The following is a 24,927-nucleotide window of genomic DNA, read 5'->3' as shown; positions in this document are numbered from 1 at the left end:
GGGGAATTCTGATACATGGTACAACGTGCATGAACCTTGAAAACATTATGTTAGGTTAAATACAGGCACAAATGGGCAAAGATCACACGATTCCACTTACATGAGGTTCCTCAAATCAGCAAACTCAGAGACAGAAAGTATAATAGTGGTTATCAGGGGCCGCAGGGGATAAGGTGCTGGGTTATGGACATTGGGGAGGGTATGTGCTATGGTGAGTGCTGTGAATTGTGTAAGACTGATGATTCACAGACCTGTGTCCCTGAAGCAAATAATACATTATATTTTAATAAAAATAAATAAATAAAATAAAGTGAGGTAAATTAAAAAAATAGTTAAAATAGTAAATTTTATGTATATTTTACTGTCATAAAATTTTTTTAAAAAATTGATTCTATGGGCGCCTAGGTGGCTCAGTCATTAAGCATCTGCCTTCAGCTCAGGTCATGATCCCGGGGTCCTGGGATCAAGCCCTGCATTGGGCTCCCTGGTCTGTGGGACACCTGCTTCTCTCTCTCCCACTCCCCCAGCTTGTGTTCCCTCTCTCGCTGTCTCTCTCTCTGTCAAATAAATAAATAGATCTTTAAAGAAAAAATTGATTCTGATGCAAGAAGGCTATTTAAGACTTCTACAAATGCAAACCTAAAAAATCAAGCCTTACCTTTCTCAGATGTGTGACCTGAACTTATAAACTTATCTGAGGGCAGTTTTGCTGCAGATCTGCTCCCGATCAACAGTAGAGAAAACCTTTGTTTCAGGCAATTGCCAGGGACCACAGCCTCAGACAGTGTAGCCCACTTGCCACCCGGCTTTTCACTAGGAGAAATGATATTTCTGGGAAATATCTCGAAGGAGATAGGGTTCACTCATTCTAATTTTTAATCCCTGGATTAAGCCAAAGGATCAGACAGCTGTGTGCTAGGGCCTCTTTTTGGCCTTGCTAGATCACTTCAGTGAGTTGTGCTTTGGCCTCCTATCCCCTGAGGGGTGCATTAAGAAGCAGTATAGCAGACTCCCTACTACATATAGTGAGAGGCACTTCTAATTAATTACTTTCCCTCCTGACCTTTCAGTGTGGGTGATAAAGGATGCTTTAAGAACATACCCTAGGAAGGAAAGGTTAACCCCTTGGGAGAAATTTCTTAATAACAAGAAAGAGCTAACACTCTTGAAGTGTGTATGTTATACTTTATATCTTCAAGTTAGTGTGACTGTGTCTCTTCATTGCTTTGGCCACTAGGATGCTCAGAACCTAATTTATGAACCATGTCAAGTAATACTTTAGTACTTACAAAATGCATTTCTGTGGACTATTCCTCATGCTCTGGCCTCTTTTTTGTATTGTCTGCTTCACGTCGTATATGTGTTTTATAAATTAACACATTCTTTTTTGATGTTAGATGGTGTATCAAGGTTCTCCAAAGAATCCCGACCCATAAGGGGTGTGTGTGTGTGTGTGTGTGTGTGTGTGTGTGTGTCTAGTGATTGACCAGTAGATAGATCAATTTTTTTTTTTTTTTACAGCTTTTATTTGAGAGAGAGAACACACACAAGAGCAAGAATGAGCAGGGGCAGAGGCAGAGGGAGAAGCAGGGAGCCTGACATGGGACTCTCTCCTAGGCCCCTGGGATCATGGCCTGAGCCAAAAGCAGACCCTTAATAGTCTGAGCCACTCAGGCATTTGATTTTTAAAGAATTGGTTCCTATGATTATGGAGGCTGGCAAGTTTAGAATTTACAGGGCAGGCCAACAGGCTGGAGACCCAGGGAAGAGTTGATGTCACAGCCTTGAGTTCAAAGGCTGCATCAAGGCCGAATTCCATCTTCCTGAAGGAAACTCAGCCTTTCCTCTTAAGGCCTCAACTGGTCAGATGAGGCCTGTGCACACTATGAGGGGTAATCTCCTTTACTCAAAGTCCACTGATTTAAATGTTAGTCACATTAAAAAATACCTCTACAACAATATCTGGACTTGGGTTTGACCGAACAACTGGGTACCATAGCCCCGTCAAGTTGATTAAACACAAAACCATCACAGATGAGGGCTATAAAAATACAATAGAATTTCCTTAAAACAGGCCATAATTGAGGTCTTTTACATGTGCTGCTTTGAGTGCATGTAGAAGAAGGTTGCATTTCCCTCCCACCCCCTCATCTAGGTTCAAGTCTCGTGTTGTCATCATTTCATCATTTCATCAGCTGGTAGGGCTGTCTTCCAAAGAGCAGGGTTAGTTCCGTGACATAGAGTCTTCGTTGTGTGTGGATGTGTGGAGTGTGAGAATGTGTGAATGCTCTGACCTGCCGGCCTACCCTGATGTATGTAAGTGTTACACAGAGTTCTGCCAGCTCCTTGGTAAACAGCCATTTTTGTTGAGGGACGTGATGAGGTATATGATTTCACCAATTATTACCATTCCCAATTAGACTGCCCCAGGTGTGTGTGAAGAAATGTTAGCTCACTCTCTGCAGCTCGAACAGCCCCACCTGACTTGATTCCAGGGATTTCGTGCAGATGATATTGTGCAGTTGATTATGTTGCTGCTGTTGTAGTCTGAAAGGTCTTCAGACACCCGGAGACCTGCTTTGGACTAGGAAGCATTCCAGTTGTTTGAGGAATGTAACGCATCGCCTGCCTTAGTTCTTACCTTATCTTTTTATCTCTGGTAGGCTGGTTACCTTGTGTGGGCAGAGACCTCTTCACGGTCAGTCGGAGAGAGGAGCCTGACTGCCGCGCTCTCTCTGGAGGTAAGGATGAAAGCAATTACGGACATTGGCTTTTCATTTGGGAGCTCTGGGTAAGGTGATCGGGGATCTGGGCAGACTCTGGGAATCTTGGGACTCTGTCCTTTACCTGTCTTCTGGGTGATTTGCCAGACTTTCTAGCCTATCTTCACCATGTACTGCTCACTCTGGTCCTGGGACTTGGGAGGCAGATTTTGGCTTAAGTTTTATTTCTGGTGAACCTAAGGAGAGAGTCCCCATGCCCAGGGAATGATCAGTGAGCGAAAGACTCCTCTGTTTCCGACATAATACACTAATTTGGTCAGTTACAAGAGAATGTTCCAGAGTTACTATCCCAGCGATGGGGGCAGGAATATGTGGGGGATAGGGAGTAAAGCTCAGAAGTGTCTAGATCGGATGAAACACATTGCCGAGTCTACTTAGGAAGTGCATACACTAATTATTCAGCATTTGTAATTATAGGATATTTGAATGTTAAGGATTAGAACATTTTTCCTGATCCAAAATAGAATGAAAGTGTTACTCCAACAGAGAAGAGGAAACAGCATCTATTTGGGCATGTTTAAAGTTGTACGTTTTACTGATGACTGCTTTTCACTTCATTCATGTGGCCTTTCCATTTTAGGTGAGGTGCTTAATACACATGTTGACCAGATTCAGTTGTTGGACCTGTCTTTCTTTTCTCAGTGAAAAAACTGTATCTGAGGTCTGGTTTTCGCTGGTTAGGCTGCCACGGCTGGGGAATGTCTTTTTGAGGAATCAGGAACCTGAGTCTGGACTGCTAAGAAGTCTTCTTCCTGGTGTGGGCTATTGGCTCCCAGCCCAGAAGCCCTCTGCTTTGCAAACAGACCTCCCACCTTGCATCTAATGGGTGGGAGAGGCATCTTGTAAAGGAAGTTGTCTGAGCTGATTGGGTTGTGAGATGATGGGCCCAGAAATCTTCTTGTTTCTTGTCTAAAGAGCAGGTAGAATTATTAGCACTCATGTTTGTTAAAGATAATTACCAGTTTCAAGCACAAAGCAGAATTCTGTAGGATATCTACTGAGATGGTTTATTGCTTGCCCTTTTTTTTTTTTTTTTTAAAAGGATGGCATTGTATTCTCCTAATGAGGCCTAAAAAAACAAGTAGGAATCTGTATGTTATCACCATTTCCCTTCAGGCATATTGGGTGGTATGCAAGCTGTTACTTCCACCCAAGAGTCTATTATTAATAAACCCAGAGAGTATGGAATTCAGAGAAGGGACGGTCCAGCAATGAGATGTGTGGAGAGCACTGGGCTGTCTTCCAAAGCAAGGAATCTTAATGCCTTTTTAGTTACAGCGTTAAACACAGTGCTAGGAACATCCTAATACAGATAATCATAAGAATGATGATAACAGTGGCAATAAAAAATAATAACTGAAATTAGCCATCTCTATCACCATCATCGTGACAGCTATCATTTGCTGGCTCCTACTTTCTGCCAGGGACTGGATTAAACATTTCGTTTGCATTATTTTCAATCTGCATGGCATTCCTATGAATATCCACATTTTAGGGTTGAGGAAACTGAGGTTTAAAGATTGATTTGTTTGAAATAGAGAAAGAGTGTACATAGGCATGTAAGTGAGCAAAAGTGGGGCAGGGGCAGAGGAGAAGAATGTCAGGCGGGCCCCTTACTGAGCATGGAGTCCCATTTCACAATCCTGAGATCAGGACCTGAGCCGAAATCAAGAGTCAGGCACTTAACTGACTGAGCCCCCCAGGCATTCCCAGGAACCTGAGGTTTTAAAAGAAAGAGTAGGTATGTTGCCTAAAATTGGATCGCCAAGCCAAAAGGGGCAGATCTGGAATACGACCGACTGAATAGCACAGAACAGGGGCCAAGCACTGTGAGGTTTTGAGGCACATGCCGGTATGCAGGGCTGGCACTCTACTTTCACACTTGCCCCTGCTCACATGCCCTCTGCCCTCTGACCACCATTGACATTGTGTCTCTTCTTCATCGATGTAGCCAAAACATTAAAAAATATGTAAGCAGTTCAAGAGTGTTGAAGGATATTTGGCGTGTAGGGAACAGCAGAAAGAATGAAGAATAAAACTTACCCAATGATGGGCGCCTGGGTGGCTCAGTCGGTTAAGTGTCTGCCTTCAGCTCAGGTCATGATCCCAGGGTTCTGGGATTGAGTCCTGCATCGGGCTCTCTGCTCACCAGGAAGCCTGCTTCTCCCTCTCCCCCTGCTTCGGCTTATGCATGCTCTCTTTCTCTCTGTCAAATAATAATGATGATGATGATGATAATAATAATAATAAAAGCCACTCAGTGTTAAAAAAAATGCCAGCTTTATAGTCATGAACATGTTAGTGTGTTTTGCTGCTATTTTTACCTTTGTGTAGTTTGTTACTACAAACTTTTTGTAGTTTGTGTAGTTACTACATACTTAAGTTTTGAAATTTAAATGTAACCTACATGTTTTCTTGTGCCTTTGTCTTATAAGCATGTTTTAATGGCTGCTTGAACACTCAAGTGTGTATGGTTAGAGGGCTCTTAAGTTTTTTCCACAAGAAGTTGTATTCTTGAGTTGTTCCCATGTGACAAGTGCAGAGTTGCTGTTGTTGTTGTTGTTTTAAAATTTATTTATCTCAGAGAGAGGGAGAGAGAGTACATGTGTGTGTGTGCATGCATTGGGGGAGGGGCAGAGGCAGAGGGAGTGAGAATCTCTAATAGACTTCCCACCGAGTGCAGAGCTTGATCCCACAACCCTGAGATCGTGACTTGAGCCAAAACCAAGACTTGGAGGTCCAACCGAGTGAGCTATCCAGGTGCCCCAAGCACAGAGTTTCTCCCCACTGTATTGGATGGTCAGTGACTGTCTACTGCCAGAGGGGTTGGAATTGGGTGTCTAGGCCCCTTACACTGTAAACACCTTGTATCTTGAGAGGGTCTCTATGGGGTTGGTCCAAGTCCTGCTGGCCTGGAACCCAGAAGACCCAGGTTTGGGGCTGCATTGAAACTGGTTGTTGAGTCCTTGTGTAAATTACTTCATTTTAGCATCTTCATCTGTGGGCCAGTTATATCTAGTTAGCTCTGTAATTCCATTAAAACAGGGTTTTCTGTAGCCTCTTAATTTATAACTGGATCAGTTCCAATTGATGCAGCAATTTGGGTGGGCTCAGCTGGGTTACTCTGAATTACTTCAAGCAGGGAATTTTGTTTTTTCAAGTTGACCAGTCCTGTAATCTCTTGGAACATGAAATGTCTTGACTGCCTTTATATAATCCTTGCTGTCTTCACTTCTCTGCTTTCCCCCCACCCCCACTTTCTCATGCCTAGACACCCATAATACTAAATGGTACAAAGTATGTGCCCAACAGATATGGGATGAATAAACAAATACACGGACAGATGAAAGCTACTAATCTTCACCTAAGAAGCTTTAGCACTATGGGTCATCCAGATGATCCGATTAATAAGACTGTTTTCATTTAGCTGTGGTGGCTTTGCTTTTAACGGACAGGAACTTAAGCTTCCAGAGCGTCTCATAATGTATTTCAGGCTGATTTTCCTACAAAGTTAATTATCACTTCTTCCCACATGTTACAGATGATAGAATACTGATCCATGGAACTTGGTATTTTTTTCCCTTTGTGTTGTGGGTTGGGAGTGTTTTTTTGCTTAGGTCACAGCAAAATCAAAGCTTGGAATGTAATCATTCATTTGATGTGAGCAGCAGAAAAAAATGAAGATGTTCTGGGCTCCCTGCTTTCTTGGAGCCACATAGCTGGACCACGGGGATCACGTGATTGGTTCTGACTGGCTCTCCCTGATTCTCACTTGGTGAGGTGGACCCTGAATTAGTTTGCTCTTGCCTTGAAGGCATCTACCTACCTCACTGTGCAGTTTTTTTTTTTTTTTAAAGATTTCATTTTATTTATTGGACAGACAGAGATCACAAGTAGGCAGAGAGGCAGGCAGAGAGAGAGAGAGGAGGAAGCAGGCTCCCTGCTGAGCAGAGAGCCCGATATGGGGCTTGATCCCAAGACGCTGGGATCATGACCTGAGCTAAAGGCAGAGGCCTTAACCCACTGAGCCACCCAGGTGCCCCCTCACTGTGCAATATTTAAGACACATGGTATAAAGCTATTTCCAAGGAAGCCAAATCTTGCCATTTTAGGGCCTGGATTGTATTGGGGGCTAAAAGGAACAAAATCTTCTGTTTCCATACCTACCCCCCTCCACCTCCACAGAGACCTAATTTGGCACCTACCTTGGCACAGAAAGCTTGCCTCTATCTCCCCAGATTTGGTCGTTAATCAGCCTTAGCTTTTCCCAAGTTTGTAGGCTGACTGTGGTGGCTTTAGTGGGCCTGGGTGAGTGGGATGAGAGCTTGGCAGCACCAGGTTGTTGTTGGAAAGCTGCTGACAGACAGACAAGTGGCCTGGTTTCCTGTGTATGTGTGTGTTGGAAATGCTGTTGGTAATAAAGCCTCATTTGTTTGGGGCTCTGTATCAGTTATCTGTTGCATAATAAGAAACCACCAGCAACTCAGTGGCTTAAAACAACCACCATTTTATTTGCTCATGATTCTGCGGATCAGCAGTTTGGGCTGGGCTGTGCTGGGCTTGCCTGGAATCCCTCATGCCAAATAGACTTCTCCTCCTAATGGAAGAGCTGCAAAGAATTCGTGGCCATGTGAAATTTACCCAAGGTTCTTAACTTTGGTACAAAACCAATCTGAAATTAATTTAGTTGACAATTATTTTGTCTTAAGCCATCCTGGAGTAGGGATGGTGTTGTCAGCCTATCTGAGAGAGTTCTGGAAAATGGAGGTCTGCTGTGTAACATGTTCAAGAATATAATGATAATAATAAAGATAATAATAACAGCAAATGTGAATATTGTTCTTACTAATATCAAACACTGTTTTAAATCCTTTACATGTGATAACACATTTGGTCATTACGCAGTCTTATGAATATGTTTTTATCCCCATTTTTAAAAAAAGATTTTATTTATTTATTTGACAGAGAGAGAGATCACAAGTAGGCTGAGAGGCAGGCAGAGAGAGGAGGACGCAGGCTCCCCGCTGAGCAGAGAGCCCGACGCAGGGCTTGATTCCAGGACCCTGGGATCATGACCTGAGCTGAAGGCAGAGGCCTAACCCACTGAGCCACCCAGGCGCCCCATCCCCATTTTATAGGTGAGAAAACCAAGGCACAGAGAGGTTAAGTAACTCCCACCAATGCTATCAGGCTACTAAGTGGCAGAACTGGGATTCTACCCAGGCCAACTGTCACCAGAGTCTGCATTAACCCCAAGTGACTCTCAGGTTAACGGAAGTGAAATCCTCCTGACTCTTAGTTGAGTTTTCTCTTGGGCCACGTACTATTTCTAGAGGCAGGGGATTGGCTATTTGGAGAGGGACACAGCCTTTCTGGGTACACCCATGTGGCCCGAAGTGGATCTGCTTACATTGTAGGAGACCCTAATTAGAGAAAGTAAAGACTCAGATCCCACGGAACAGAGAGGGATTCCGAGTGCGCATGTGTGGAGGTGTCTGTAACGCTGGCACTCACAGCCATGGTGTCACTCTGTTCACTTTCTGGGGAGATGTTTGAAGAATGATAATATTTAATAATGTTGTTGCTTCAGGTGATCAGAGAACATAAGCGCTAAAGAAAAAAAATATATTCAGCTTCTTGTTTAGGGATGACCTCAGGGAAAGGGTGGGCTCACAGCTCTTTTACATAGTGTTTGTGGAACGCTTTCAGTCCAATCTCCAGGGGGTCCCAGGTGGCACAAGGAAAGTAAGTGACAAGTCTCACCAACATTTATAAGGTTACCCTTGTTGCCACAGATGAAGTGGCCCATAGTCCCTTCCTTAGTCTGATAGGTGTGGGGCACATTTAGGGGCCAGGACACGCAGTTGCCACTAGAATGGGAGAGAAACTCCCAGTCTAAGATGGGAGGGCAGTTATTCTAGCCATCTAGTATCTTCTCTTCATCAAATCTCCTTGTTGCCTCTGGGCTCCACAGGTAGCCTCCTCCTTCTGATGTCCTTGTCCTCCTTCTAGGACTCAGTTAACTTGAGTGACTCTTTCCCTTGCTCAGGGGTATTTGCCACAACTTCTGTGTATGTGAGAAGCTGCACGTTGGCCCTAATACAGACTCTAGCTAGAATCTAAGCTGGAATATGGGCAGTTGAAACAGGTACAGCACCACCAGGTAGGGCAGAACATAGGGTAGGGGATGAGGGAGAGGCTGCTGTTGGCTGCCCTCCCATTCCATCTCCCCTTCCCACACCAGGAACTTCCCGGAAGGCCAGATCTCTTGATTGTCAAACAGGAAATCCTAGGGATGCTTTCCCCATCCTGGTAGAAACTGTTACCCTTATAATCTTTTCCTTCCGCTGATCTTAAAGAGTTTATAATCCTGTCCTGCCTGGAGTACTTGCTCTTTTTTGGATACTTGCTTGCTTTTTTTCTGATTTGAACCAGCTGGGACAGTTTATCCCCTAGCATAGCAATGAAAACCTGACAGGCAGGTCTCTAAGCAGACCTTCTCTAAACAGTGCCTTACTGTCCGCTGTTGCAACTGAATAGTTCAGCCTGCCTTTATGGCAGAATGAGTGAGCAGAACACAGGCAGGAAGCTTCTCTTGTTTCCAAGGCCTCTGGGGCTGTTCTTTCCTGGCTGTAAACTTAATTGCTTCCTGGGATGGTTCTGTCCAGCAGACCAGTACCCCTCCAGCTCCCACCTGTTTGGTCAACCAGGGCTACCAAAGCCTGCACTTCTGTTGTCCCATAGGCTTGGTGGATGAACATTACTTTGCCTTTGGCTCTGGCTAACATTGCCTGTGCCGGGGGACTGGCGGTGTCTGGGAGCAGGCAGTGGACACGGGGGACGGAGGAGGTGGTGAGAGGCCTCTGGGCCTTCTGTGCTGGTGGTGTTCATGATGAACCTTGTAGACTGGTTCACCACAGGGGCCTTGAGTGCCTGCAAAAGTCCTCGTGTTTCCTGAACGGGAGGTTAAGTCACCTTAGCCCCACAGAGGCCATTTCCGACCTGGTGTTTACTTGAATCCACTGCAGTTCTGACTCACCCTAGGACTGCTGGGTTTCATTGTTCCCCCTTCTCATCGGTTTTGTGACCAGTGTTGTAGGACAGCAATGCCTGCAAGTCTGTGTGATCCCCTCCTTTTTTCCCCCCAGCAGTGAGGAGGATTGCTTAATAATAAACACAGAAAGGGAATTTAAAAAAAGAAGAAAGGATTTTGCTCTAGGCTAGCTCTCGGCAAGGAAGTCTGAGCTGAAGAAGGCCTTTTAAATGGTAAGAATGCGTGTTTACCCATCTGCACATGCATCCCTCAGCTTCTAATGCATGGCGCCAGGTGCTTCGGTGACTTTCTTATCCTCAGTGTCCCTTTCTTGGAAGGTTGTTATTAGCGAGCCAACTAAAGCACAGCTTTTCAAATGGAACCTTAAGCAGCTCTTGAAATTTCGTCTTCAAGAAGTCTTTCTAGAATAGACATGAAAACTTCCTCTATGTCTGAGCATAGCAAGCCCGTGCATGATTCTCCTGTTTTCACCATGATCACTTTCCATATTTATCCTGTGAATATCGAGTCCTGACTACTTATTAGCCAGGTCCCGCCCCCCCCAAACCCAGCCACGACCTTTTCCCAAATGTGGATAACTGCTAAGAAAAGAAGGGCAGAGAAAGATGGTTACTCCAATGTGGGAGGTCTGCACGAGCCACAGTGTGGTACCACCGGACGGGGGAGGAGCCAGCGTGTGTGGACAGTGACATTACCTGCAGCGGCCTATACTCAGTCACAAGCCCTCGCTTCTCTCCCGCTAGTAACCTTCAACTATGCTTTGATCAGGTGTGTGGTCAAGCCTCAGCACCATATCCAATCAGATTACTACCAAAATCACGCATAGTATAAATCTATTCAGCTATTATCCAGAGGAACTCTAAAATGAGGGAATAATGTGGAGGGTTACTTGCCATCTATTAAATCAGTTTACTTTGTATCTTTCTTTAGTAGCATTTTGTTGGGAACGAAATCATAATGTTAAGTTTTTTTTATTGAAATATGTTTGACATATAACATTGTATAAGTTGAAGGTACACAACATGTTGAGGCATTTGTATATTGTAGTATCACCATTGTAGCGATAGTTAGCATCTCTTTCATGTCACGTAATTACTGTTTCTTTTTAGGGGTTGGATTCAGATTTAGTCTTTTAGCAAGTTTGATTATAATATAATATTGTTGTATTTACTCTACCATGCACTGGCTCCCCAGGACTTACTGCTGTACTAGTTGTAAGTAAACTGTACTTTTTTTTTTTTTTTAAGATTTTATTTGTTAGAGAGCGAGAGCACACAAGCCAGTGGGGAGCAGCAGGTAGAAGGAGAAGCAGACTCCCCGCTGAGCAAGGAGCCCAGTGTGGGACTCAATCCCAGGACCCTGGCATCTTGACATGGGCCGAAGGCAGATGCTTAACCGACTGAGCCACCTAGGCATCCCACAAGTAAACCATATTTTAACATGTGTCCCCCGTAGGGTAAATTGGAGTAATATGACATGGAAAATAGTGGGGAGATGCAGATAAATTAGGAAATGAAAATCCCTAGTGCAATTATGGATTTACTCCTGGTTTTACTCTGAAAGGGACACATTTTCAATTTTCAAGTCTTTAAAATGAACTGCTGTGTTAAAGGCTTTTATGTGTCAGCACGTGTGTTCCCCCTGTTAGAGTTAGGCATCGTATTAGTTTTATATAAAGGATCCCTAAAATAACTGAGGCAGTGACCAAGAGCAGAGAGCCAGGTGGTGTTTCTATAGGATTTTTCTCCACAAAGGTTACAAATGTCCTCTCTGCCACCTCTACCCTATCTCCTCAGTAAGGGAGAGGCCGAATGGATAATCCTGTGGATAGATTTTCTTGAACTGTGAGCTGAAATGCAGACTTTAAATAGAGAGTTCTAAGGTGTTAGGGAGGAAAGTGGCATTGATTTATTTGTTCTGTTTTTGGCCAGCTTGAGAAACCTGTCCTGTCAGGTAATGAACAAACTGCTTTTATCCTAACTAGTGACTTCAAGAGAACGATTACTCATCCCATCATTACCGTTCCCCTGAGTCATCCAGGCTGGCTCATATTGGTTCCAAATGAATAAGAATCCCAGGCAGTGGACTCCAGGGCCAAGGTAGCTGTTTAGTAATATTAGTTATCTCCTTGGACAAGGAGTCGTGTTGCATCCTGGAAAAATACTTCATAAGTGTAGGTTTGCAGCCGTGCGTCTTTTTGAGGCCTTGGATTGTCTGATAGGGTCAAAAGTGGCCATCCTGATGGTCAGTGTAAAATGATTCTGTGAATTACCAGATCTCCAGCCAGCCTGGTGTGGCTCTAAAGTGCAAAGATAGGGCGATGAAAATGGTGATTTGGGAGCACATTTCTTGGCCTGCTCCTTGTTCTTCTTCTTCTTCTTCTTCTTTTTTTAAACATTTTATTTATTTATTTGACAGAGAGAGAGAAATCACAAGTAGGCAGAGGCAGGCAGAGAGAGAGGGGGAAGCAGGTTCCCTGCTGAGCAGAGAGCCCAATGCGGAGCTCGATCCCAGGACCCTGAGATCATGACCTGAGCCGAAGGCAGAGGCTTAACCCACTGAGCCACCCAGGCGCCCTTAGCCTGTTCCTTCTTAGTAGCGCTGCAGGTTGATCATATTCAGTGACGGTCTCAGTCAAGCCACTTTAAGGCCTTGTCCTTGTGATGGTGGAGAAAACACCTTGACACTTAAGACTGGGGCATCCTAGATGGGTACCACTGCAAGGCAGCCGGAGTGTTTCCAGTTTACAGATACTACCTGTCTCCATACGGTGTCTCTGTTGTAGGCACTGCTCTCGGGTTCAGTTGTAGGTGATTCGGATGACAAACATGAGACTGAATTGTCCCAGATCAAACTTGGATATATGTGTACTTGTGGAGATGAATATTGACTGGCATGCGTGTTTAGTTCCAGTTCACTCCGAAGTTCAGCTTATTTCTGAGTTCTTAGTATGAATATTCATTACAACTCTGGAGAAACTGAGTTTTGAGTCTTAACTTTTAAGACTTAGTGGAGCCATAACATGCTTATAGGAGCACTTGACATATAGAAGAGAGAAAGAAAATATTCAAGGTAAAAGGCTGAATGCAAGTCTGTGAGGTAGCTGAAAATCCTACCTCTTTTACAAATTCTTAACTAATCCTTCTGGGGTTTAAATAAAATCAACAGTTTGTCACCTTTCTCAGCCTTTCAGGCACTTGAAATGCATCTTTAAACAATATCAGAATTCATCCAGGGCCCCTTAGACTGAGCTGCTTGGGGAAGGAGCCTTGCCTTCTTCATCCTGAATTCCTAGGACCAAGAAAAATAAGGACACCCCCTCCAACCCTGTTTTATAAGTAGGTATATATGAAGTAATCAGTAGTCATGAAAATAAACCCGAGGCCCTGGCATTTGACAACATGTCCCGTAGCGTCCGTGTTCAATGGGAACCCGAGCTGAGGTGGGGGGCAGCTGCTTGGGGATCCTTGGACAGGGCCAGCCTGGAAAGGCAATAATGCCTATGCATGCCCTGTGGCTGATGGACTTGAACCATTGCACCTGAGTCCTGTGTTGCAATAGGAAGGCTCAGCCTGACCAATGCTAAGGAAACAAACCCAGCTCTTTTATTACTCTCTACAACATTTATAGCCAAGTCCTATTCGATGCCCTTCTCCTTGAGGCATTCTGATAGTCATCTTAATGATTTATTTTCTTTTTCACAACCAAAAAACAAATAAAATATTTTATCACCTTTTGGGTAGACTTGATGTCTTTCTCTTCATTTCATCACTTTCTGGGTCTATAAAATTTCCCGTACCTTTCAGTTTTTATAACTCAAGGATAGGAATCCTGTTTTTCTTATTTCTTATGTGAAGCCTCCCCTTGCTCCCCAGGCCTCAGATTTTTTTTTTCCCCTAGGAGGTTCTGTAGCCTCAAGCCTGTTGTTGTATGTGGTGGGGGTGGGGGCAGAGGATGGGAAAAGGGGGAAAGAAAGGCTGCATGTTTGCAGTAACACATGAATTGCAGGGAAACGTTTTAAATAGGAGAAAAGTATTTTTTCAGAGCTCCTCTCCTCTATTGAGAGGTATGAGAACATTAAAGCCATTGGTGAAGTGGTGGTTGTGCTGGTTTAAGAAGAAAATTCTCTACTACTGAAATTTGCTCTCTGATTTCTTCCCCAGATCTACAATAAAAACCAATGATGTGTGTGAGCACCCACAGCACTGTGATTACCCCTCTCTGTTCTGAATCGCAGGCCCACACCCCAGCTCCCTGCTGTATAGCTGGCAGGCTCAGCTTTTATACTCTTTCCCCTTTTGCTCCTTCCTGCCTCATTTTCTGTATGGCTGCTGACATTAAGGCGTCAGCAGCAGGATACTCAGACCAGTCATCATGAGCCACAAAAGCTACTGGACCACGTGTGGATTCCTAAGGGGCAGGCTCTTCTGGGGGAAGCAGTTTCCAGTCTCAGCTGACGCAGCTTAGAGGGTGTTGAGTTTAGTGGAGCAAGTGAGTGGTCTGAGATCTGTGTCTCTTGTCCCTCTGGTTCCTTCCCATCAGCTCCAGTAAGGACCAGAGAATTGGAATGCACTTCAGGGTCCTTGCTATCAAGCATCCTTCAAGGAGTTATGATTAGTTTTACAAGGAATGGAAGAGCACTCAAAGGAATAAGGCTTCCATTGATAAGTGTTCGGTGTCTCGATCCCAGATCCTGGTATGCATAGGCCCCTCTGTCTGCCACCATAACCTCTGGACTCCCACACCTGTGACTTGCACTTGGTCATATTAACTACTGCTTTTTTGCCCTTACCTTAGCTATTTGATTCACAGACTTCCAAAGTATGTCTGATTCTTGGCTTTGGAGGGGCATTTAGGCTAATCAGGTGACTGGAGACAATTTCCAGGACTTGTCTGGTGGTTACTTATGTCCTAGCATGACGGCCAACCCATAGGTTCTACGGAAGGCAGTACAATTATGACCCTGAGGGAGGTCTCACCCAGTCCTGTAGGATCTGCACCCATTAGGATAGCACCTCTGCTTTAAACTAACAATAGCTCTTCTATGGGGAGACTTTGCTGTATACACACACCCACTACCCCTGTGCCTTAAGACGCCCAACCATCTTCACTTTGAAATGTCTGCTCTGCTTTCATCCTCAATCAAATTGTTTGGGGAGATTTGAAGTGGATCAGTTGAGCTGTGTTTGCGTTTTTCTGGAGCATGAAATATAACATTTCCATTATTACATGTGGAGAGAGGAGGGAGCAAATGGGCAGCCCGGTTTTTAGATTACAAGGTGGAATTGGCAGCATTGGTAGTTCGAGAAACAGCCCCCAAGCATGGGAGCTGTGTAAATGCATTCCATACCATGTGGAGAGAATAAATTCAGGACCCCGTGACAGCAGTTTTCTTTACATGTATTTCTGACCCCTCCCCGTTTGATGGGAAAGAGATTTCCTTTTTCTATTGTTGGGCCTCTGTTTCCATGCCATGTGTAACCAACTGGCTAAGATAGCAACTTGCAAAGCTGGCTGGCCTCCTGTTTTTGGTGTGCTGGCAGGAGAGAGATGTTTGTTGTAATTGGGTACCTTAACTGTTCTTCCATCTGGCCATTTCCTCCTTCCTTTTACCCATTTTCACCTCATTTTTTTTTGGGAGTCCATCAGGTTGCCTTTTCTGTGATAAACCAATGTGAATGACCAAGGGCGATGAAACAGCACATGCATTGCTTTTTGGCTTTGAGGGCAGACATTTGGGAGTCATTAGTAGCAGGAAGTTTTGCCATGGGATCCGGGAGGGGTTGGGATAGATGGCTGATGCTCCGAACAAACCTTCCGCCACGTTGGGCACGTCACGGTGCCTTCCCCGTGCTGAGACACTTCAGCGGGAGGTACACAGAGCCTGTTTGGAGGACTGAAAGTGTGGTTCTGCCAAATCCGCCATCCCAGCAGGGAGAAAGCTCAGACGGTGTCAACTTCCTACACTGCCTGGTGCTCTCTCCTCCCTCCAAGAGTTTCTTGGACACCATCAAAAATGAAAACAGGGGCGCCTGGGTGGCTCAGTGGGTTAAAGCCTCTGCCTTCGGCTCAGGTCATGATCTCAGGGTCCTGGGATCGAGCCCCACATTGGGCTCTCTGCTCTGTGAGGAGCCTGCTTCCCTCTCTCTCTGCCTGCCTCTCTGCCTACTTGTGATCTCTCTCTGTCAAATAAATAAATAAAATCTTAAAAAAAATGAAAACAAAACAAAACAAAACTGGAAGGGAACTAATGTTTATTGAGCACTTACTCTAGGCCAGGCATTGTGAAACACACTTTACAGAAGGAAGTTAATTCACTTCCTTCTGTGTTTCTTACTGTTGACGTCTCACCACAGCCCTGCAATTTAAATTATGCCTTCGTGATTTACAGATGAGGAAAAGAGGCTCTAAGAAGTTTACCAACTCACTCAAGTTCATCCATTTCTCCCGGTGGTGAAGAGAACCTAAGCACAGGATCTGAACAAGGATTCCCTGGCTCCAGTTAAATCCAGAACACACTGCGCCTTGAGACTGTCTCGTGTTTTGCTGGGAGCTAGGGATTTAAGTAACTCTGGCTGAGAAGCAACTGGGCTTCCAGTGCAGTCTTTTAATGAAGCATGAAGTGTAGAGGCGGTGGTTCCTTGTTTTTCCCTTTCTCGCTAGGCAGTGACGTGGGAGCTTTATTTAAATTGTAGAGTAGTATAAAGACAGCGTCTTGTCCCCGCTGTGATCTAGAGGTCAGTGCAAAATGAACTCTGTTTCTGATCATTTTACCCTCTCCTGCCCTTCTCCAATGAGACCAAACAGGGCTCCCTCTAGGTCCTGTTCTTTAGCCCATGACGGACCCCATGAGTGAGGAAACAATGCGGAAGCTAACCCCTATTCACACAGCAGAGTCTGTCAAAGTTAAAGGCTCCTCATCTCCACTGACTTCAGGCACTGGCAGCTAGCTCCCTTTGCTTTTGAAATTTTGTTTTCCTTTAAACTTGAGAAATGCCTTTAATGCTTTCCTCCTGATACTAATACATTGTAGACATGATCTTCTAAGCCCAATGACTGTTTGATGAGGTCCCGGAAGCCCGGCGGTGGTGTACATTCCTCTTTCTTGGACAAAAGGTATATATCTCTGTACTTCCTGTAGCCAGTAAATCTTGTCAATAAATCCATCAAAGGCCAGGCCAGTCGGCACGAGGCAGGCTTCCCACTTTCCCCAGTGGGATAAAGGGCAACCCTTTAGAGCTCCGTGGGATGGAAATTACTTTTCCTATCCAACTCTAGAATAAAAGTGTACATCTCAGGGTGTTCATTCTTGTCCGGCTATCTAGGGGTCGGGAGATGGTGATTTCTTCATTAGCCAGCTTGTAAATACCCAAGTTTGGAGGTCAGGAAAGAGAGTTCCAGCTGTGCCTTGTGATTTTGGAATCACTGACTGGTGACAGGTGAGAGAGGGGTGCAGGGGACCTACTTCCCCTTCCCACACGGATGCTCGGGGCCGTGGTTCAGAACAATTCAAAGGGAGATTTGTGCATCTAGTTACTGGACTGGGGTTCGGAGAGACTTACTTGATCCTGGGACAATTATGGGTCTTCAGTTGGGATTAGAAAGCTCTGCAGTTATGTGGCTGACTTTCAAAGGCACCAGGAGATATTTTGCCAAGGCCACCCATCTCAGTAACCGTCCGTGAGCAGACCGTGCCCATAACTGCTTCATATTGTACGGTCCAGAGCTTTCATGGCAAAGTGCTCATGAAGCACAGAGAGCTGCATTACATGTTCTAAGGAGATTTTATATTTTAGACAGGGGTGCATTAAAATAACAGGCTCTGTTGCTCAGATCAGCACACATGCCACCAACATCATTTTCTCCCCCAGATTTCCAACTGGGATCTACTTCTCTTTGGAGTGTTGGTGAGTGCTGGAAAGGTCATTTTGATTTGTTATTTTTTTAAGTGGGCATTCTGAGTATGGAGGCGTTAATTAATTCCCAGAGCACTCTTGTTAATTCATAACTTACAGCCCCTTTTGGAAATGTCTCTTGACACTAATGTCATTGCAAGCAAAGTCACAGTTCTCTCAGGATCCTCCACCCTGAAATGGTCCTGCAGGGGAAAGCTCCTCTAGCACTGCTGGATTATATACCATCTGTGTTTGCTCCAGTTTTCCTAAATTTACAATCAGTAGTATAGTTACTTTAGGGGTTCCTTTAGTTAGGTTAGGTAATACACAAAACTGGTAAGAAATAGTCGAACCTAAGTTAAAATGGAAACAGCTCTATCTTCAGTAGCCATTTTCTACAAAATTCTGTCACCATTTTTTTTTTTTTTTTTTTAAGTAGTCTCCACACCCAGCATGGAGCCCAGTGCAGGGCTTGAACTCATAACCCCGAGATCAAGCCCTGAGCTGAAATCAAGAGTTGGATGCTTAACTGACTGAGTCACCCAGGCGCCCCCAGTTCTATCACTTTTATTTATTTTTCCTTGACAATAAGAGAATTGTAACTACCAGAACTGTAAAGTCTGTCCTTTTGTGCCTGGCATGAAGGTGGATTCTGGTCTGTTGAAGTTTTCTCTGGGAAGATTTAATCAGTGTGTGCTGTCAAAGAAGAGAAATGTTCCAGCTTTGGTGAAGACACTTGGTCTGTCTTGATGAACACAGTTAAAGTGACGTTAGGCCCTGTGTGAGAAAGTGAGGGGAATACTTTTTATGATTAGAAAATAAGACGACAGATTTACTAGGAGCTCTGCTGGCCCTTCTGAACTTCCTGATCTAGCAAGCACTGCAGGAATGGGTACAGTGTTGTGTGCTGTTGTACATGTGAAAGCAGCGGGTTTAAGGATTCTCTGCTTCTGGATCATAATTCTTCTTAGCCGTGGAAATTCCAAACCTGTAGTCCTTCTTGATCATCCTTAGGGCACACACATCCCTTTTCTTAAGGTGGCTTTTTTTGGGAGGTGGTGGTCGGTTGGTTTTTTGTTGTGGGGTATGGGGGGTGGCTAGCTTTAGATAGTCTTCAAAAGGTAGGGTGCCCGGGTGGCTCAGTCAGTTGAGTGTCTGCCTTTGGCGCTGGTCACGATCTTAAGGTCCTGGGATTGAGCCCCGCATTGGGCTCCCCACACAGTGGTGAGTCTGCTTCTCCCTCTGTCTCTGTGATCTCTCTCCCTCTGTGATTTGCTCTCTCTAAAATAAATAAAATCTCTTAAAAAAGGTAGGGGGGGAACAGAAGGGAAGGAAAAGGAAAAACAAGCAAATATTGAAATATGAATGAGTTGGAGAAAAGTTATTAAGCAGGCCCTTTGTGTCTCCACGTGTCCCTGTCACTGCCCTTGCTGCCTGTGCTGGCCTGCTGTGGGCCACGGGGACCGCTCTGCCATAGGCACAGTAAAGGGCCTGAGGGAAGCCTGGGTGTGAAAGGCCATGGAATGAGTTTTGTTTGCTGAGTTCTCAGTTGCCCCAATTCTTCTCCCCCACACCCTCAGCCTTACGAAGGTCAGATTAGCAAACGTAATTGTGTGTAAAATTGACAAAATCGTGTCAAGGTACACAGCGTAAATGTGATGATTTGATATTTGTATCCATCATGAGGTGATGACCACAATCTAGTCAGTTAATCCTTCCATTGTGACCTCACAGTTACTTTTTTTTTTTTTTCCTTTTTTTGGTGAAAACAGTTAAAATTGACTCTTGGTCAGTATGTACTGCAGTATGATCAACTCTGGTCACCACACTCTACATTACAGTCCAGAACTTATTTCTCTTACCACTGGAAGTTGGCGCCCTTGGACCAGCATCTCCCCATTTCCTTATCCAATCCCCCGCCCCCAGTTCTGGCAAACAACCACCATTCTACTCTCTGGTTTTATCATTTTGACTTTTTTAGGTTCCACGTGTAAGTGATGACATACAAGATTTGTCTATATTTCTGGCTTATTTCACTTAGCAGAATCCTTCCACTTCCATTCATGTTGTCACAAAGAGCAGGATTTCTTTTTTATGGGTGAATAATATTCCGTGCATGTACACCAAGAAAACCACATTTTTTTCCTTCATTCATCCATTGATGGACACTTAGGTTGTTTCCTGATCTTGGCTGGGGTGAATAATGCTGCAATAAAGGTAGGAGAGCAGATGCCTCTTCAAGGAAATGATTTCATTTCTTTTGAATATATTCCCAGAAGGAGAATTACTGGGTCCTATGGGAGTTCTATCTTTAATTTTTTGAGGAACCTCCATACTGCTTTCCATGGAGGCTGAGCCAATTTGCGTTTCCACCAAGAGTACATAAGGGTTCCTTTTTCTGTACATCCTCATGACTCTGGTGATCTCTTATCTTTTTGATGAAAGCCACTCTAGCAGGTGCGAGGTGATATCTCATTATGGTTTTGATTTGTATTTCCCCAATGACCCACTTTCTTAATTGGAGTATTTGGTGTTTTGCTGTTGAGTTGTAGGAGTTGCTTATATATTTTGGATATTAATCCCTTAGCAGACATTGGTTTGCAAATGTTTTCTCCCATTCTATAGACTGCCTTTTCATTTTGTTGATTGTTTTCTTTGCTGTGCAAAAATGCCCCTCAGGTGGCCTCCTTGACCTGTGACCTTGGAGAAGGCACTGCATGGGCCTTTTTCTGCTGCTTTCTCTGGGCTGAGATTAGACTAGATCAATGGCTTTTCAGATGTTTCAAGCTGTGGACCACTTTACCCACATGAAGTGTTGTGATCTATTGATAAAAGCAATTTTGCAAAATCTGACCTATTCTCCTTTAAGTGTGTGTGAGCGACCCAGAGTTCCCCCTACCCCACTCAAATCCCCTTCATCTGCTGGAACTCCAACAGACCTCCGGTCCACCTCCAGCTCTCTTGATAACAGAATGCAGAAAGTCGCACTAATAGAAGGCCTAAAAATGGAGGTGATTTTACCTTTGTCAATCCTGAAGACAGCATATTTTACAAATTTTAAGTCAACCAGCCTAAAATGACTTAATCCATCATAAATTTGAAAGCATCAATCATTCTTCTCTTTTATATGCCCTGTTCCTTATCACCCAAGTATTTTTAGCTTTGCTGTTGTTCAGTGATGTGTAAACAAATGTGGATGATGAATTCTGGAAAGCATACCCACCTCAACATTTCAGAACTATGCTGGCCCTTTGCTACCCTCTCCTGGATTCCAGAAACCCTGACTCTCTGCTTCCCCTCCTCCCACCCCTCTAACCCTCAACTATACAAATACCATATCAACTTTCTTAACCTCTGTATTTATCATGTCCGTCTCTTTCACAAAATAGCCCCATTGTTTGAAAAACCAAAACTCAGCTCCTGACACTGACTTTCTGAAAGTTCCATGATTATTTAATTTCCTTTCAAACCCTATTCCCTGCTTTGTTCTAATATAATTCCATTTCAGTAAGTTATACTCTCCCTCATCTCTGCCTCCAAGCCTGTGGTCATGCTCTTTGCCCATCTCTCTTCCTTTCCCCATAAAGACCCTTCATCCTTTCTGTTGCCTACCTGTATCCTCTATAGCTCACCCCTCATGTCCTTCCATCCTCCCTCTTCTCCCTCCCATGTGACTCGGCAAGGAGGCAATGTGGGGTGGCAACAAAATCACACAACAGGACTACTATCCTGGGATTTTCCCACTTATTTGCAAGATGCCCTTGGTTAAGCCTCTTTGGGTCTCCGTTTCCTCATCTGTAAAGTGGGGTTAATAAGATATTATCTCCCTTGCCTACCTCACCATGCAATTGTACAAATTAAGAGAAGAGTTATATGTGAATGAACTTTGTCTAATTAAAGACCTCATTTTTCAGGTTTTGCTCTTACATAGTAGTAAGGTGGTATTATTCCTTATTGTCTCCTCCTAGAGCACTTGTTTTCATTACTAATCAAACTCAGCCCTGTCCTTGCTGCAGTCATTTCACATGTGATACCGAGTCTGGCCAGTTTAGGGTAAAGATATTTCCTAAATTTAAAAAGTTGACTTCAATACAACTTTACAGTGTTTCTCACAGTGCTGATCCCATATTAGGTAGCTCGTGGGGATTTGTTTAATAGAATTTTGATCTCCGATGTTTTCTAAGAACTGACCATTTTTGGTGTGCTAGCTATAGAGGTCACTTAATTATCAGAAGGGAGACTTGGCTTCTGGCATCCTCTCAAAATAAGACTAAAATTGTAAGAATTTCGAATGGATGTGGAAGGCCTTAGAAACAGGCTAACTATATTATCTGAGTGAGATATTCTCCTGAAGATTGATTTGAGGCAGAAGTCTGGTTCTGGGACCAGTTGTAGGGGTTTGGCAGTCAGCCCTTGGTCAGCACAGCCTTTTAAAAACTCTGGATGCGAACTATGGAAAGAGTCAAGATGCCCTTCAACAGACAAATGGATAAAGAAGATATGGTCTATATATACATTGAAGTATTATGCCTCCATCAGAAAGGATGAATACCCAACTTTTGTATCAACATGGACAGGACTGGAGGAGATTATGCTGAGTGAAATAAGTCAAGCAGAGAGAGTCAAATTATCATATGGTTTCACTTACTTGTGGAGCATAAGGAATAACACGGAGGACATGGGGAGATGGAGAGGAGAAGTGAGTTGGGAGAAATCACAGGGGGAGACAAACCATGAGAGACTGTGGACTCTGAGAAACAAACTGAGAGTTTTGGAGAGGAGGGGGTTGGGGGATTGGGTGAACCTGGTGGTGGGTATTAAGGAGGGCACGTATTGCATGGAGCACTGGGTGTGGTGCATAAACAACGAATCTTGGAACACTGAAAAAAAGATTACCAAAAAACCCCCTCAAAAAGCAAAAAACCAATCTCTGGATGCTCATAATGAATAAGGAGAAGCTTCCAGTGAGTGAGGGACTTCAGAACCGCACGGGGATTCACCGAGGAGGCCGTGTCTGTCCAAAATAGCAAAAGAGGGCGTTGCAGGCTTCAGATGATGTCTTTTAGCAGCTCACATGACTTTGCAGCCAACTTTTTCCCAGTCAAGTATGTTCCAGGAAAGTAAGTTCTTATGTTATATTCATTGTTAAGAGTGAGTGCTCTTACTGTCTCCGTAAGTGGATGGCAAATACTTCTTCATGTACGTAAAAATTACTTCATTTTGAATCCTAGGGAAAGATACCATTTTTTTAGACGACTAGAATGCCTTCAGGAACATAAGGTGGGCATGCTGTGATAAACTCTCAGGGGGCGGGCGGGGGCATGCCAGGTAGTGCCAGGTGCATCTTACTACACTGGAGGCTTAATTTGGGCTAAACTGGCCATCGGTAAAACTTGATTTTCCCCCTTTCAGGCTTGACTTATCTAGGGTATCGAATGCTTCTGGAAGAGCTGAACTTGTTGGCAGGTGAAATTGCTGAGCCAAGAGTAGGGACATGGGAGCTCTAAATTTGTTGGAAATCCTCAAAGTACCAGGCTATCCAATTCCTAGTTTAGGCTGTGGAGACAGTGTTAATCTGCACCCATTCGTTTATTCTGGGGATATATGCAGAAAATCTCCAGTCTGCTTTTTTTTTAAATTTTTTTTTTTTAAGAAAAAAAGTTTTTCCTGGGCATTTCCTCTACTTGGCCAAACTAAACGTACATAGATCTGTTCTTTTCAGATTTGCTTGTTTCTCGGGTCCTCCCTACATGGTTTCAGCATAAATAATATGCCTCCTTCCCTACTACAAGCTATAGGAATCACTAGTATTTTAGAAAAGTAAAGGTGGGGGGCTCCTGGGAGGCGCAGTCGGTTAAGTATCCAACTCTTGATTTCGGCTCTGGTTGTGATCTCAGGGTTATGAGATTGAGCCCTGGGTTGGGAATCTGGACTCAGCAGGGAGTCTGCCTGAGTTCCTCTCACGAGCTCTCTGCTCCTCCACCACTCAAGCTTACACACGAACTCTCAAATAAATCTTAAAAGTAAAGGTGGTAGCATTAGTAACACTTCATAATCCATTGTTTCCATAGCAACTGGCACATGTTTGCTGTCTGTACATGAGCAGCTTTTATCACTATATTCAGACCACTTTAGGGCATGGACCAAGTCTTAAATTTTTATTTCTGGTTCCTCGTATGGTACACAGTAGGTGTTCAAGAATGCTTATTAAATGAATAAAAGGAGTGTACATATTTTTGTGTGGATATACGTGTGTGTGTGTGTATGCATTTTCTTTTTTTTTTTTTTTTAAAGATTTTTATTTATTTGGCAGAGAGATCACAAGTAGGCAGAGAGGCAGGCAGAGAGAGACAGGAGGTGGAGGCAGGCTCCCTGCTGAGCAGAGAGCCCAATGTGAGGCTCGATCCTAGGACCCTGGGATCATGACCTGAGCCGAAGGCAAAGGCTTTAACCACTGAGCCACCCAGGCGCCCCTGCATTTTCCATTTAAAAAGTTTATTTGATTAATACTTTCTTAGCTAAGAAAAACCCCCCAAATAAATGTGGGTTGATGATATCAAAACATGACACTTCTAACCCAGTATTCAATGTAATTACCTACATGAAAGGAAGCCTAATAAATGAGGACTCCATCATGCGGCTATGCTGCAGCTGCAGGACGTTGCCAGATTTTCGTAGATTTGTCTGCAGGGCCCAGTGAACCCAAACCCAGAGGAATTCTTGTGACAGCTCTCTCAACTCTCCATCATGAGTTACCATTGCCAAAAGCTATAGGAAGATAAGCAAAAGCCTAAGCAGGGTAGCAATATTTAAATATACAACCATCCTGTAGCTCTTATTTAGCTAGGAGACTCCTGAGGTTCTGGAATTTTCCTTGAAGGCGTTCATAAGCAAATCAAGCTTATTAGAATGTTGATTATTCTTGCCACTGCTTTGTTCCTGATTGGATGTCAGTTTGGTCTTCTGTCTCCTTCTCATATATACTTGAACCCTTAACTGTTTCGAGTTCATGGTGAGAATCAGATGATGTTTGCTGTAAAGTATGTACGGAGCACTGGCCATGTCTTTTCTACATTCTCACTTTAGTGTAGCATATAAGGTACACATACCCTATGCAAGTATTTTTTTCTTATCAAATCCATTGTCTCATGAAATGATCCTTAACATAAAATGGGACTCTCACACCTCCTTTCTC

At 44.0% G+C, this 24,927-nt stretch overlaps 1 protein-coding gene across 1 annotated transcript in view; it reads left to right on the top strand.

Moving 5' to 3' along the window:
- Window positions 1-24,927, top strand: part of LOC111144867 (LY6/PLAUR domain containing 6B) — a 179,686-nt gene that overhangs the window by 123,865 nt on the left and 30,894 nt on the right. Inside the window, exon 2 of the mRNA XM_022499429.1 lies at window positions 2,664-2,741. The gene's annotated coding sequence lies outside the window, so the exon portion shown is untranslated. The remainder of the gene's footprint in view (window positions 1-2,663; window positions 2,742-24,927) is intronic.

The sequence above is a fragment of the Enhydra lutris genome, unplaced genomic scaffold, assembly GCF_002288905.1.
Source record: "Enhydra lutris kenyoni isolate GAN:26980312 unplaced genomic scaffold, ASM228890v2 scaffoldscaffold1, whole genome shotgun sequence".
Classification (NCBI taxonomy): domain Eukaryota; kingdom Metazoa; phylum Chordata; class Mammalia; order Carnivora; family Mustelidae; genus Enhydra; species Enhydra lutris.
The sequence above is the reverse complement of the archived record's forward strand: the minus strand, read 5'-3'. Positions and strand labels throughout refer to the sequence as shown.